General features: G+C 40.2%; 1 protein-coding gene across 6 annotated transcripts in view; it reads right to left on the bottom strand.

Moving 5' to 3' along the window:
• SIPA1L1 (signal induced proliferation associated 1 like 1) overlaps window positions 1–15586 on the bottom strand; it is a 371151-nt gene that overhangs the window by 185255 nt on the left and 170310 nt on the right. For all 6 annotated transcript variants that reach the window (XM_087856075.1, XM_045807903.2, XM_045807913.2 and 3 more), the window contains one exon: window positions 3182–3243. The gene's annotated coding sequence lies outside the window, so the exon portion shown is untranslated. The remainder of the gene's footprint in view (window positions 1–3181; window positions 3244–15586) is intronic.

Raw genomic sequence — 15586 nt, 5'->3', positions numbered from 1 at the left:
TCGACTATTCAACTGCTTTCCGTCCACTTCCGCAATGTATATGTATCCTCTAGAGTACTTTCAAACTCAAAGAACAAGTCTCCCTTTCTCACTCCCTCAATCAGAATAAAGAATAGAAAACATTTAGTAGTATGCCAGATAATTTGTGCCAATTTAGATGATTCATGTATTGCTTTCCCAGACTAAATGGTCTATGGCCAGTGCTTTCAAGTCAACAAGGGTACAGAAAGCAAGACCTAATTATAGGTCTGAGTCACTTGTCTAGCAGTTCTATCAGCCCCATGGACCATCCCCCACAAAGGCACCATTTCATTTTGAGGTACAAAATCAAGCCAAGCCTACCAATCCCTTTATATAAAAAAATAAATAAGAAGATACCATTCCACACACACACAAAACAAAAACATCAGTTCACAGTACTGATTTCTCAAAGAAAAATTTCAATAGTCTTCTTCCATTAAAAAGCAACTACAACACTCAATTTTTAAAATAAGAAAATGCACATAAAACATACTACAGGATTATAATGTAAATATCTTGCATTTCTTGTGTTTATATTTGACCTGACGTACAACATGGCGCATGCAATCTTGAATTCTGGTCATCTTCCAATGGGAGAGTAGCTCTATTCACAAGGGTCTCATTGATTGGACGTTTCCACTGATGGCTATCATCTTCTCCCATTGGCAACATTTTAATTTAAGATCCTGGGTCCACATTGGGGGAAAAAAAGCTAAAGATAGCTACATCTAAATAAAATTAAAAGGAGGACCCGTTCTTTGAACAACAGAAAAATGCACGCACACAGCACAAAAACCCCAATTCGATTTCGAAAAAAGATGTTATTGTTTTCCTTCCTGTAACGTGTATACAATATTCATGAATTTAGCGGAAAATATCTTCTGAGCTTACTTTTTTTTCCCCACACGTCAAACATTTAAACAAAAATAACATCCTGGGGGAAAAGAAAAAGGAGAAAGAAATTCTCTTCTGATTGTCATAAATCTTTCTCTGACACTTTATCAGTAATTATGTCCCCACGTTGAAAGGATTAACGATCCCTGAATGGAAATGACTATTTAGTTCTGTGGAGGCCGCATTCCAAACAAGAACAAAGGGTAATATGAACCCTCCAAGAGCAACGGAAGGAGCTATTTGATTGCAGCAGTTAAATAACCTAAGATCTATTCCCAACAAGAACGATACAAAATGATCTCAAAGACTCAAGCTCGGGTACAAAAGGAAATAATGACACAGCACCAGGGACTGCGGTCCTGTGTTTCAAAGTACCATGCTTCCCAACCTGTTCATAGGAGTGGATGCCTCTTCTGGAACGGCTGCCACCGTACAAGGAACAAACTGACGATTGAGAGTGCACAAAAGCAAATTTTGTAGGTGTGATGGCAGGAAAATGCAGACTTACCTAAGTCTGCCAAAAGCCAGCATTCTGAGCACAGGATGACTCGAGCTACTTAAATAAAAAAGCAGCCGACAGGACACACTGGGAAAAGCCCAAGGATGACACAGTTGGTCCCACACAAGCCAAGCCTGCACGGGAGGGCAGAAGCAGGTGAAGAAAGGGAACTCACTAGCAGACCAGACACCGATTTAGGAAATAAGATAAAAAGCTGTCCACATGTTGATTAAACTCAACAATTTAAAGTCTAACACATTTAGTATAGATCACTGGGATGTCTAGTGTCTCAGAGCAAATTTATGGCCTCTTTCCATGATCCTGAATTTATTCTCAACTCCTCTGTGATATTAAAGAACAAATACATAGAGTATCTACTCTTACCTGAAGTTAAAAAGCATACCAAAAAAATCATACTACACAAATGTGATTGAAGCACAGACAAATGCGTGGAAACAATAAGGTATAGGATGAGGATAGTGGTTCCTCGGAGGCAGAGAACGGCACTGCGTTCAGGGGGCATGACCCTGGATTGTTTACTGTTCCACAGAACTGGTTAACGTTCCATTTCTCTAGAGTATTATAGGGAGAGTACACATGGGTATTTGTATTATTCCTTATATCATTGTTTTTATATTTGAAATATTCATATTCATTTTTGAAGAACAAAAGCAAACAAGGCCTCAGCAGCCTGGGCACAGACTGTCCTAAGAAAACACAAAGAACAGGCCCATGCGCCATATATACGCGGAGACAAGGAGCTGGTTTTCAGGCGGGTAGGCCAAGACCCTTTTCAGAGTTCACAGCCCAAGAGCGTTGATTAAAAGGCAAAACCTTCCGGAGGGAAAAGAGAGAGAGTGAAAGCAATAGATTTTATGCTCCTGTCTTTGAACACTAACTCACTCTCTCAGTGAACTGTTCAGAGTGAAGACGGTGCCAGTCAGCACGAGCGCACCCTGCCAGTTTAACTGAACGGTATTATTTTGCCTTGCTTTGCAATTACTCCCACATTCCCCCGGGAGAAACTAATGGATTACTAAAAATAAAATGGAGATTAAGTGAATCACTTAGGATGTTTTGGCTCCCAATGTAAACTGGCTTCAACAAAAAGGAAATGCACTGGCTCAAAAGCTTGGACTTCTGGAGACCTCAGGGCTCACTTCTCTGTCCTCTGCCCAGCGCCGCTTCTTGCTCAGGCCGCAGCCACAGCCCATCTCATGCCAGAACAGAACAACATCCAGAGGAAGAGAAAGCGAGGCAGGCTCTTCCTGTAGCCATCTGTGGTATGAGAACACTTCTGCCAGAAGCTCTCACTGGCTAGGACAGGATAACCCGACCATTCCTGAAACCAGTCTTCTGTCCCGGTAACGTCCAACACTGGCTGATGCTTTACTGGTGAGGCGTGGATCATGGACAAAGCAGGGAGGGGCTTGCCCCCAACCAGGGCCCTGCCCCGGAGCTCCTATGTGCCAGATGGATGGGATGCACAACGGGGATCCCACCCTAATGTCCGCCCTGCTGGTAGTGACTGGGCATAGCCTGAGCAGGACTGTGTTTATCTGAAGATGAGATTAGTCAGTATCATGATGAATTTATATATAAAGCTACAGACTCAAAAAGTAGATGACCAAATGAATTGATCCCTTTGAGAAAAGATTTTTAAAAACTTTGTTTCTAGGTTTCCACTGCTCCCATGAGAAACTTAAAGACACAAAGTCAACACATTTTCAAGTAGGTGGGTCACAGGAAGTGCAGTACAGTACTTACCATATTCTTGGGCCATGGCTGCAGAAATTTAGACAACAGCATCCATATTAATAGTGAATAACCTGAAAAGAAAAATATAAAATACTTGTAAAAAAGTTTAAAAACAAAAAAATAGCTAAGTGCACAAGAAATTTCTTTAAAAGAAAATAGTTGCAAAAACAAAAAAAGTTTTATCTTTTTTCTGAAAGTGGCAAACCAGCCTTTTGAAAGTAGGCAGCTGCATTTAAATCAGAAGTTAGAGAAAACAGGGGCACCTGGGGGGCTCAGTGGGTTGAGTGTCTGACTTCGGTTCAGGTCATATATCTCAGGGTCCTGGAATCAGGATCCAGCCTCGCTTCGGGCTCTGGGCTCAGCAGGGAGTTTGCCTGTCCCTCTGCCCCTCTCCCTGCCCTCTCTCTCTCCCCTCCTCTCTCAAATAAACAAAATCTTTTAAAAAAAGAGAGAGAGAAAACATTTGTAGTATTAGAGTATCTCTAAATATCTTCAAGTTCAAATCATCTGCATCTATTTTTAAACAAACAATACACATTTTAACCAACTAATATTGCCCTGGACTACTATTTGCAAAACTGAAACAGAAACACAATTATTAAATGGACCTCAAAAATCACGTTGTCTATCCCCTAGAAAACACATCTACCCTCTTCAAATCACTGCAAATTAAAGTTAGATAAACAGCTTCAATTTCTAAATTTCTAAACTCAGGGCTACGAGGGAATAGGTCTCAGAATAAATACATATATTGGATTCAAATATTTGATACTGCATGTTTATTAAAACTCTGAATATTCAGAATACCATGGAACACTAGAGAAAGACACCCACAGAACCAGGGACTCCAAGATCCTGGAAAGGTTTTGAATATTCGAAAGTGAAAGATAAGAACTTTGTCTCTATTCAGACCTTAGGACAAATAACAATAGAGCAAATCACACTCTTAGTTAAGAAGGACTTAAGGGGCGCCTGGGTGGCGCAGCGGTTAAGCGTCTGCCTTCGGCTCAGGGCGTGATCCCGGCGTTGTGGGATCGAGCCCCACATCAGGCTCTTCCGCTGTGAGCCTGCTTCTTCCTCTCCCACTCCCCCTGCTTGTGTTCCCTCTCTCGCTGGCTGTCTCTATCTCTGTTGAGTAAATAAATAAATAAAATCGTAAAAAAAAAAAAAAAAGGACTTAAAAACATAAAAATCGATCTCTGCTATAATATTTCCTGGGGATGGTGTGCCCTGACAAGGCTGAGGGCAGGTACTATCCAAGTATCTACAAATACCATGACTAATTTCACCTTCCTTAGTGTATATAAGGTGTGCCAATGTTCATTAGTTTGTCGGGAAGAAAAGAACTTTTTCTCTATCTTCTCATGTTCAGTTTCTAGGGGCCTGCTAATTAAACTGACAAGGACAAATTAACAGAAGAAAAGGTACAAGTTTCTTTATAGATGTTAATATTTTTAATGGGGATGTCACAGAAAACAAGTAAAAACCCAAAGAAGCAGTTCGACCCAGGGGCTTAAATACCATCTTAATAAAGGGCAATAAATTGTGCAGAAGTGACTAGACAGGAAAAGAGGACTGGGGCTCCTAAGGATGATAAATTGTGGAAAGACGACCAGGCACTATATGGTAGATAGGACCCTTTAGTAAGATTATGCGGACTCAAGTTCCTCTACTGATAAGAATGGTTCTTCTCTTCCTGGTATAGAGGTGGGACGCACCTTTACAAATGGAAATTTATGCCCCCATTTTCAGGCAGGAAGGGGGAAGGAAAGAGAACCCTTCCTGCATCTGCTATTTCTCAATTTCCTTCACTCAAAATAATCCTTGTGCAAGTGGCATATTTTGGGGTGGCGTATTCTAATCATCTTCAGGTTCACAGAAATAAAAACACCATTAAAAGCATAATGGCACAAGTCTCAGGATGGAAGAAGATATGCGCAGTACATATATCCATCAAAGGACTGTTCAAAATCTATGAAAAACTCAGATAGAAATACAATACAAAGGCCACCTAAACAAGATATCCAAATGGTCAGTAAGCATTTGCAAAGGTACGCAACCTCATTCATTACCACTGACTACAAAACAAAGCCACAATGAGATAAAATGACAGACTGATTAAGATGGCTAAAACTGAAAGTCTGACAATACCAAGTTTTAGGATGTGCAGCAATTCAGCTCTCTACACTGGTGGTGGGGGAGTGAGCCAGAAAACAGTTGAGCAGACAGAATCTAATGAAGCAGAACATAAACTCACAAAGTAGCCCAACAATTCCATTCCCACTCCCTAGCCAGGAGTGCACATGCATAGCCCCAAAGACACACTCGGTAACTGTCAAGTATTTATGTTAATAGCCAAAACTCAGTGACAAATAAATTGTTGAGTATTCATATAATGAAATATTTTTTACAGCAAGGGTCAGTGTGCTTTTTCTGCAAGGGTCAAACAGAAATATTTTTGGTTTTTTGGACCATATAGTCAGGGAGCCCTGTTGCAACTACTCAACTTTGCATCTGGAGTACATTTACATAGACATTATGTAAATGAATGGGTGTAGCTTGTACCAATAAAACTTTATTTACAAAAACAAGCAGCTAGCCCACATGCTGTAATTTGCCTGCTACATGGTAATAAATATAAATGACTCATAACTAATACAACAACACAGACGAATCTCGCAAACATAATGTTGAGACAAAGAAGCCGGACACATGAGAGAATATACTAGATGATCCATTTTGTGAAGTTCAAAAATAGGTAAACCTGTGTAAATTAGGATAATAGTTACCTCTGAGGTGGTACTTATCTTTATATGTGTTACACTTATATAAAAAAGTAAAAAGTTGTGTTTTTTTTTTTTAATAAATAAAGAATACAGGCCAGGAGTATAAGTGGATGCTTTCTCAAAGCCCAGGCTCCCTGAACATCAACTACTCTGAGCAGCAGCAAGCCCTGAGCCCCCACAACGCACCATCCTGCAGCAGGCACATCCTAGTGTGATGTCTGCCCGGCAACCCAACCTTTGCTCGGAGTTCCAGGTGGGGCTGTGGCTAAGGAGCGGTGATTAGACAGAACACACAGGAGTGGCAGGAAGGGAATGCAATCCGGAGGGAGGGAGGAGAGTACCAGATGGTGGATGAAGAAACTGGTGGAAATAAGCCCCATGTTTTTATATCATCTGCTGGATAATTTATACACGGAATAAAAGTCACATGAGCAGCTTAGAAACACAGTTTGGAAGGTCACTGAATGTGCCCTTTGGCAAAAAAAATGACATTTTAAAAGCTAGATAACTAGGGCTCTTAAAACATTGTTGAACACATTCGTTTCCAGTACAATTTTTTCCAGCTTTTCAAGTTGAGGAAGCAAATCTGACAGATAAAAGTCTTGACTTTCTAGGTCTGCATACTTCAAACAGTTTCTACACCTTGTCTTCGTCTTAACCATCCATACCATGTCTAAAATTTAATTAGATACGTAACATCCCAGGGATCAGAGGACGCCGCTAAATTACCAGGGTTATGCCCAAATATATTGGGAGAGGCGGAGAATACAAAGATACCATGAACAACAAGATCATGGCCACATCATAAGGATTCACATTCTCTCTGCAGGTGCTTAGATCATGAGTGAAATAAAGAGCAAAGGAATAAAGAAAACATAAATGAAAAAAGGTGAAATCCATTCACTGTACTGCATTTACTGCATAACTGATATGTGCCAGAAACTGACCTAGATGCTGGAAACACAAAGGTAAAGCTCCTTTCTTTAAGGAGCTCACAGTTATAAAGAGGCTGACAAGCCTATGCATCAATAATTTAAGTTAAATGTCATAACAGTTACACAATATTCACAAGTGCTATGGAGCTAGAAATTAGGAGAGCATTATTATGGAGGAGGAGCAGGGAGAAAGGGTGAGGAAAGGAAGTTTTCCCATACATAGGAGGCAAGAGCTGAAGTGGGTTTTGAATGACTAAAGATGAGCAAGGTAAGGAGAGAGAGAAGAGCATCATTCTAGGCAGAGGGAGAGAGTGTGCAAAGGCAGGAACGAGCCAGTCCTCTCTGAGAAGTAACAAGGAATCTGCGGCAGCCAGAACATGGTGGGCAAGCCAAGCCTGAGATGGCAGAGGAACCCATCACTTACACTAAGTTGGAATCTCGTTGTACAGGTATGACAAAGCCACGAGGGTAGGAACTGGGGGATGGAAATGGAACACAAGGAATAGAGGGGAGTGACGGGTCTCCAAATACACCGTCTTACCTAGTTTTGACATTCATAAACATGGTAATGCTTCACAAAATCAAGAAAAGCAAATAATTAGAATCAACCAGTATCTGGGGGTAATTAAAAATGAAACACAATCAGTGACAAATGGACTGCATGATAAATGCACAACTTAACCACCCTTAAGGGAATGCAGGGGGAAAAGCTAACCTAGCGTCTTCGGAGACCACTGTCTTGACTATAACTGAGGCTAGAGACAAAACAAAGAAAGAAAGAAGAAAGGCCAGAATGAACTCTGGTGTTGAACTCAAATCAGAGATTCATGCTTTTAAATATATATATTTCAACAGGTGATGACAGATACAGGCACACCTTGGAGAAACTGTGGGTTCAGTTCCAGACCACCACAAGAAAGCAAATATTACAATACACCAAATCAAATAAATTTTTTGGTTTCTCCATGCATGTAAGAGTTATGTTTACACTATGCTGTACTCAATAGAGTACAGTGTGAGATAGCATTATGTCTAAAAAATGAGCATACCTTAACTTAAAAATAATTTACAGCTGAAAAATGCTAACTATCATCTGAAGTTTCAGGGAGTCGTCATCTTTTCACTGGTAGAGGGTCTCGTCTGGATGCTGATGGCTGCTGACTCATCAGGGTGGTGGCTGCTGGCGGTCAGCGTGGCTGTGGCAATCTCTTAAAATAAGACAACAATGAAATCTGCTGCATCGATGGACGACTCCTTTCACGAACAATTTCTCAGTGGCATGTGAAGCTGTTTGATAGCATTTCACCCACGGCAGAACTTCTTTCAAAACTGGAGTCAATCACCTCATATCCTGCACTGCTTTATCAACTAAGTTCACGTAATATTCTAATTTGTTTTCTGTCATTTCAACAATCTTCACAGCATCTTCACCAGGAGTAGATTTCATCTAGGGGCGCCTGGGTGGCTCAGTCATTAAGCGTCTGCCTTCGGCTCCGGAGTTCTGGAATCAAGCCCCACATTGGGCTTTTCCACTGGGAGCCTGCTTCTTCCTCTCCCACTCCCCTGCTTGTGTTCCCTCTCTCGCTGGCTGTCTCTCTGTCAAATAAATAAATAAAATCTTAAAGGAGTAGATTTCATCTCAAGAAACCACTTTCTTCACTCATCCATAAGCCTCTCCTCATCAGTTTAAAGTTTGATCACAAGATCGCAGCAATTCAGTCCCATCTTCAGGCTCCACTTCTCATTCCATTCTCTTGCTGTTTCCATCATATTTGCAGTTACTTCCTCCACTGAAGTCCTGAACCCCTCAAAGTCCTCCATGAGGGTTAAAATCAACTTCTTCAAAACTCCTGTTAATTAATGTTGGTATTTTGACCTCTTCCCATGAATCATGAATGTTCTTAATGGCATCAAGAATGGTGAATCCTTTTTGGAAGGTTTTCAATTTCCTTTGCCCAGATCCATCGGAGAATCACTATCTGTGGCAGCAATAGCCCTTATGAAATACATTTCTTAAATAGTAAGACTTGAAAGTTGAAATGACTCCTTGATCCGTGGGCTGCACATGGATGTTGTGTTAGCAGGCATGAAACCATTAACCTTGTTGTCCGTCTCCATCAGAGCTCTTGGGTGACCAGGGGCACTGCCAACAAGCAGTCATATTCTGAAAGGAAATTTTTTTCTCTGAGCAGTTTTCAACAGTGGGCTTAAAATACTCTGCAAACCATGTTGTAAACAGATGTGCTGTCATCTAGGCTTTGTTGTTCCATTTAGAGAACATGGGCAAAGTAAATTTAGCATCATTCTGAAGGGTCCTAGGATTTTTTAGAATGGTCAGTGAGCACTGGCTTCCACTGAAAGTCACCAGCTGTGTTAGCCCCCTAACAGGGGAGTCAGCCTGGCCTCTGAAGCTTTGAAGCCAGGCGCTGAATCCTCCTCCCTTGCTACGGAACTCCCAGATGGCATCTTCTTCCAATAGAGGGCTGTTTACACTGAAAACCTCTTGTTCAGTGCATCTTCAGGAATGATCTTAGCTGGATCTTCTGCATAACGTGCTGCAGCTTCTCCATCAGCACTTGGGGCTTCACCCTGCGCTTTGATGTTATAGAGATGGCTTCTTTCCTTAAACCTCATGACCCAGCCTCTGCCAGCTTCAGGCTTTTATTCCGCAGCTTCCTCACCTGTCTCAGGCTTTATAAAATTGAAGAGCGTTAGGGCCTTGTTCAGATTAGGCTTTGGCTTAAGGGAAAGTTGTGGCTGGTTTGATCTTCTACCCCGACCACTAGAAGTTTCTCCGTATCAGCAATAAGGCTGTTTCATTTACTTATCATTCATGTGTCTACTGGAGTAGCACTTTTAATGCCCTTCAAGAACTTTTCCTTTGCAGTCACAACTTAGCTTTTTGGCACAAGAGGCCTAGCTTTTGGCCTATCTCAGCTTTCCACATGCCCTCCTCACTAAACATAATCATTTCTAGCTTTTTATTTAAAGTGAGAGACATGCCGCTCTTCCTTAACACTTAGAGGCCAGTGCTAGGTTATTAATTAGTCTAATGTCAAAGTCTCAAGGAATAGGGAGGCCTAAGGAGAAGGAAAGCAATGGGTACAGGCTGGTCAGTGGAGCAGTCAGAACACACACAACATTTACCAGTTAAATTTACCCTCTTATATGGGCATGATTTATGAGGCCCAAAACAATTACAACAGTTACAATTATCACTGACCACAGATCACCATAACAAATATAATAATAATGAAAAAGCTTGAAATATTGTGAGAATTTCCAAAATGTGACAGAGAGACATGAAGTGAGCCAATGCAGTTGGAAAAATGGAGCCAAAAGACTTACTCAAACAGGGTTGCCACAAACCTTCAATTTATAAAAAACACATTATCTGTGAATTACAATAAAATAAAGCACAATGAAACGAGGTATGCCTGCACTGTTATTCTTTCTTAAAATTCATTACTACCACTATTTATTTTGTAACCCAACCTGTCCCAGATCTGGCCAGTGGAAACCCCTTCAAGATGGCTTCTAGGTCATTTTCAAATGACCCTACCATTCTCTGAGCATTTCCTTAACTTTCTGAAAATAGACGTTTCAGTCTCATTTTGTACTTTCTTTCCCTGAAACGAGCCAAGGAGTCCTGGTTCCTTTTATTAGAAAGTGGTATTTAAAAATCAAAATCCCAAGTGCTAGATGGGTTCATTGCCAGTGGGGACTACTCTGAGACACTCTCACAGTGACAGAGGTGGGGAGTACACATGTCTATGTGCTTACACATACACACACGCACACACACTAGTATCTATAGCCACAGGACTTCTCAAGGCACAAGACAAGGTGGTTACATATAAAGTTTACATGAAAAGTCAAAGGCTCAAGAAGAATCAAGATACTCCATAAGAAGAAGATGGTAGGGAGGCACCTGCCCTACCAACTATCAATTCCAACATAGCAGGAATTGTAGATTAATACAGGAAGGTTGCATTATTTAATAATGGTACTTGCACAGGTGTATTATTCATGTGGGGGGGGGATCAAATTGAATCTCTATTCCACTCTCTATAGAAAAATCAATTCTAATTTAACTAAAGACTTGCATATAAAAGGCAGGATTATAAAACTTTTAGTAGACAATAAAATAGTATTTTACAGTTTCAGAATAGGTTAGCAACATAAAAAAGAAAAACCATAAAGAAAAAGAAATTCATTCTACATTAAAATAAAAAAACTTCTGTTCATTAAAAGTCACCATAAAAAAAAGGCTAAACCACAAATTATAAAACATATAACCAACAAAACAATAAGTATCTAGAATAGATCTTTTATGACTTTCTAAGAAAGATAATCCAAGAGAAAAATGGACAAAAGTTAAAGAAGAAAATATAAAAGGTCCTTACATACGTAAAACGATAGCTTCTTTAGTAATTAGTTTGGAAACACAAATAAAAAGCACATTTACACACCCATTGACTTGAGTAAATTTAACAAGTGAGACAATGGCCCAGATGTGGCGTTCCACAGATGTGGAGAAGTGCAAATGTTCAGACTCTCAGGTGGGAGTTGTACATTGGTACAATCACCATGGAACACAGTCAAGCATGGGTATATCTTAGTGGCCAATAATTCCACTCCTGAGTTTATGGTCACCAGGAGAACTGTCACCCAGAGACAAATACAATTGTTCCTAACCACAGAAAAGTGCAAACAACCCGAATTCCAACAGAACAGGAAAATAAAATGTGGTTTTGTTTGCAGCAAAATCAGTGAACCTGATGCTAAATGCATGAATGTGGAAAAATTCAAGGGGACAATCTCCCTAAATACTTGTACAACAAAGAATTAGTTACATACAAAATTTTAACGAATTAGATTACAAATTCACTGAAGGCTGGGTCAATACCACTTAATAGTCATTAGAAGCCTCCTACGGTTTTACGCTCAGTATTGTGGATGTTTCCAAGACATAGACCATTAAGTCCTCCAAGAGATAATAATATAATTCTCTACAGCTTTGCACACAATATTGAGCCCATGGCAAACATTAGATAAACAAAACAAAAAACTGTAGCTCTCGTTTGTTACTTAAAGAAGAAGATACTTATTGCCCAAAGCGCAATTAAAACACTTGAGAATGCATCATCCACACTGTAGTTTTTCAAAAGAAAAAATATATATATTTAAAGAAAAGACAAAAAAAAAAAACCCTGTTAATTCTGTCCGTCGGCTACCAGGACAGAGGAGATTGCTTCTCTTAGGCTCGTACCAATTGGACTACCGATTCCTTTAAAAATATGTATTACGACAGTATAACTTTCTTCAAAAATTAATAACTTCTCAAGTCACTACCATGAGATTAAAAACAAAACATGTGTACCAACACAACTGCTCAGAGTTGTAGCATTAAACCTCTAATAGTGATCAACACTGGTGTCACCCACCATTTGCTCAGCTGACCTGGCCGGAGGTTCAAGGGAGGTGCTCCCTAAGGAACCACAGTCAAAGCCAAAGTCACTTTACACCGTAAGGTCACACACTTCAACAACGTGGAAAAATCCCAAGCTGTGCATTTTAAACTTGGCATCAAAGATATAATGTATTTTTCTTGATCTTAAATGTCATAAATAGTGTTCAGAACTTAGACTCTTATGGTCTATATTTTATATGGGTAGGAATATGTACAAAATCCTTAAAACGAATCGTAAGTCACATAGAGACATCAAGTGACAGTTCTACCTGATTCACCTCTAATGCTTTTTATTTGCTTTCTAACAGCATTATTTTAAAAAGAGCAATTCCAGAGCCCATAGAAGAGATTTCTATTTTAAGCGGAGGTAACAATCTTTCCTTATGTAAAAAGCAATTACCCTGGGTAAGAGACAAAACGAAGTGCTGGGACCCACACTAGCAGTAGGCCGGGGAAAGCATTCGCTTTCATTCTCAAGGGTATGCCCTAAGTGTATCAGTCTACCAGTCACTGAATTTATTAAGCCATAATTTTGCTACACGAATTTGTCATTCTTTCCTTTAGAGAACACTGAATAATCAGAAGGCAATGTTTGCTATCCTCTCTACAGTAACAACTGTGCATTTGGCCTGAATTCTAAATAACCAGGTTCTTTTGAAATTCAGCCAATATACAGATCTTTTCACTAAAAATAAGCACGAAGGAAACAGGCTCAAATCATAAATGTCATATTTATAACTACTCAACATGGGAGAGAACAGCCTTCTCCGATAATTTGGATAAACATGCACAGACCTCACCATCACTGTACGTGCTCTACTGCCACTGAAAACAGAATTGTTAAGAACTTGAAGCATAAATATTCAATTGGATGTTTGATGACATCAGCACTGGTGGCCTCAAATCCATTGACAGAATGCTTAACCGACCACATGGTGTCTTTCTATACTGGTTAAGCCTACATTAGGAGTGATAGTTTCATAGTGGCTACACAGTGCTCAGTTATTTAATCAAACACTAATTTAGGTGTTGCTGTGAAAGTATTCTGTAGATGTGATTAACAGCTATAATCAGTTGACTTCAAGTAAAAGAGATTACCCCCGATAATGTGGGAAGGCCCCATCCAATTAGCTGAAGGCATTAATCCCAAAGACTGAAGTTTCCTAAAGAATAATAATTCCTCAAACCATCAGCATTAACTTCTGCCCTAGTTTTCAGCCTGCTGGTTTACCCCACAGATTTCAGACCTGTAGACCCCACAAATACATGAGCCACTTCTTTCAAATAAACCTAAGTGTCCCTCCAAACTGCAGTGTGTATATACAAGGGAATATTACTCAGCCATAAAAAGGAAGAAATCCTATTACATGCAATAACATGGATGGACCTTGAAGGCATTATGCTAAGCGAAATAAGTCAGACAGAGAAAGACAAATACTGTATGATCTCGTTTATGTATGACATCTAAAACAAAACAAAACTGAATTCATAGAAAAAGAAATCAGACTTGTAGTTATCAGAGGCTGGGGGGGGGTGAACTTGGAGGAAAGTGGTCAAAAGGTACAATCTTCCAATCTTCCAGTTATAAGATACGTAAGTACTAGGGCTGAAATGTACAACATGATGACTACAGGTAACACCTCTGTATGATATAAGGGGAGGTTGTTCAGAAAATAAATCCTAAGAGATCTCATCACAAGGAAAACATTCTGTTTCCTTTTTTTCTTTCTTTTTACTGTTACCTACATGAGAAAATGGGCATTAGCTACCCTGTTATGGCAATCATTTCACAATATATGTAAATCAACCACCATGCTGTGCGCCTTAAGCTTATACCGTGATGTGTGTTGATTATTTCTCAAACCAGGGGAAAATACACTGTAAATATATGTATAATATATATACATGTATATGCACAGGTGTGTATTCCTATCGATTCTGTTTTTCTAGAGTCTTGACTGATATGCTGGGCAAAATGAGAATCCCACTACGAGTTTTAAAGGTTTTGGTCATACAAAGAAAGAAACACCTTAATTTAATTCAGTTTACCTAGGAAAACAAGGGCATCACTAGCCTACCAGAAGACCACACCTAGTGACTGAGACACTCCCCACTGACTAAAATAGAAGCAGACTTGAGAGAAGGGCACCACAGTACCAGTATGACAAAATGCTGCGGCAAGAACAGGGGAACAGGAGTTCTAACTTGGGGTCTGGAGAAGGGGCAGGAGAGCAGGAAGGAAACTGGGCAAAACAGAGAAGGCCATACCACAGCAGAGACGTCGAGGTCAGATCTTATTCGGCTGACCTTTTTAATTCAGCTCACAGTATTTCAGAACTTACTAAAGTGTCGCAAGTGTTTGACCATGTCTATCCCATCTAACTGTTCACAACACCGTTAAGGGGCACATACTACTATTGCCCACAATTCTCAGGAGGGTCGGGGAAGCTGAAAGTGACGTGGCTACTACGTGGTACAGGATCCCAATTTTGAACCTAGGCATGAGACTGAGCTACTGAGCTGTAAGTTACCCTAATAGTACTTCCCAGGCAGAACGATGGGGCAAAAACCTTCCAAACCCAAGAATCTTATGAGCAATGCCATAAACATACCAAAAGTAAATGGCAAACTACATTCGATGTCTGTCGACGGAGAGGGGACTGAGGGAAAACTGCATGAGCAGAAACAGAAAGGTGAAACTGTATAAAAAGAGAGTTCTGGCTCAAAACTGCTAATAACTCACAAATTTACCTTTTGACCTTCCTCCCATCTCAAATTTTGTAAGAAATATAAAAACACAAATAAATGCACAGAAATCACAGGAAATCCCAGTACAGATGGCACTGGCAGATCAGAGTAGTGACAAAGTGTAAGAAATAGAAAGCATACTGAAGCTGACTGAAAATGGAATCCAACAGAACTGAAAGACCCGTTAGAAACAAGAGGATGGACCTCCAAATAAATGTTCCTAGGAGACTGCAGGAAACCTAACAAACTAGAGTCAGCAGAAATACACCTTGGATGGTGAGGCGGGTCATTAAAGAACATGACACCTGCATCGGTCCCTTCCCCATGAGAACGTATTGGGGGGTATTAGCCCCTGGATTAAAGCCATGAGAAACACTCACAGTGATCTTTAGGAAATAAAAGTAATGAAGGGTAGATCACAGCAGATCACGTAGGTCTCACAGCTGGATTCTACACCCCAGAGAAGCTAGAC

Source organism: Ursus americanus, chromosome 26 (genome assembly GCF_024610735.1).
Source record: "Ursus americanus isolate L20-20 chromosome 26, mUrsAme1.1.p, whole genome shotgun sequence".
NCBI classification, from domain to species: Eukaryota; Metazoa; Chordata; class Mammalia; order Carnivora; family Ursidae; genus Ursus; species Ursus americanus.
Note: the sequence above shows the minus strand (reverse complement) of the source record. Positions and strands in the feature narration are given on the sequence as shown.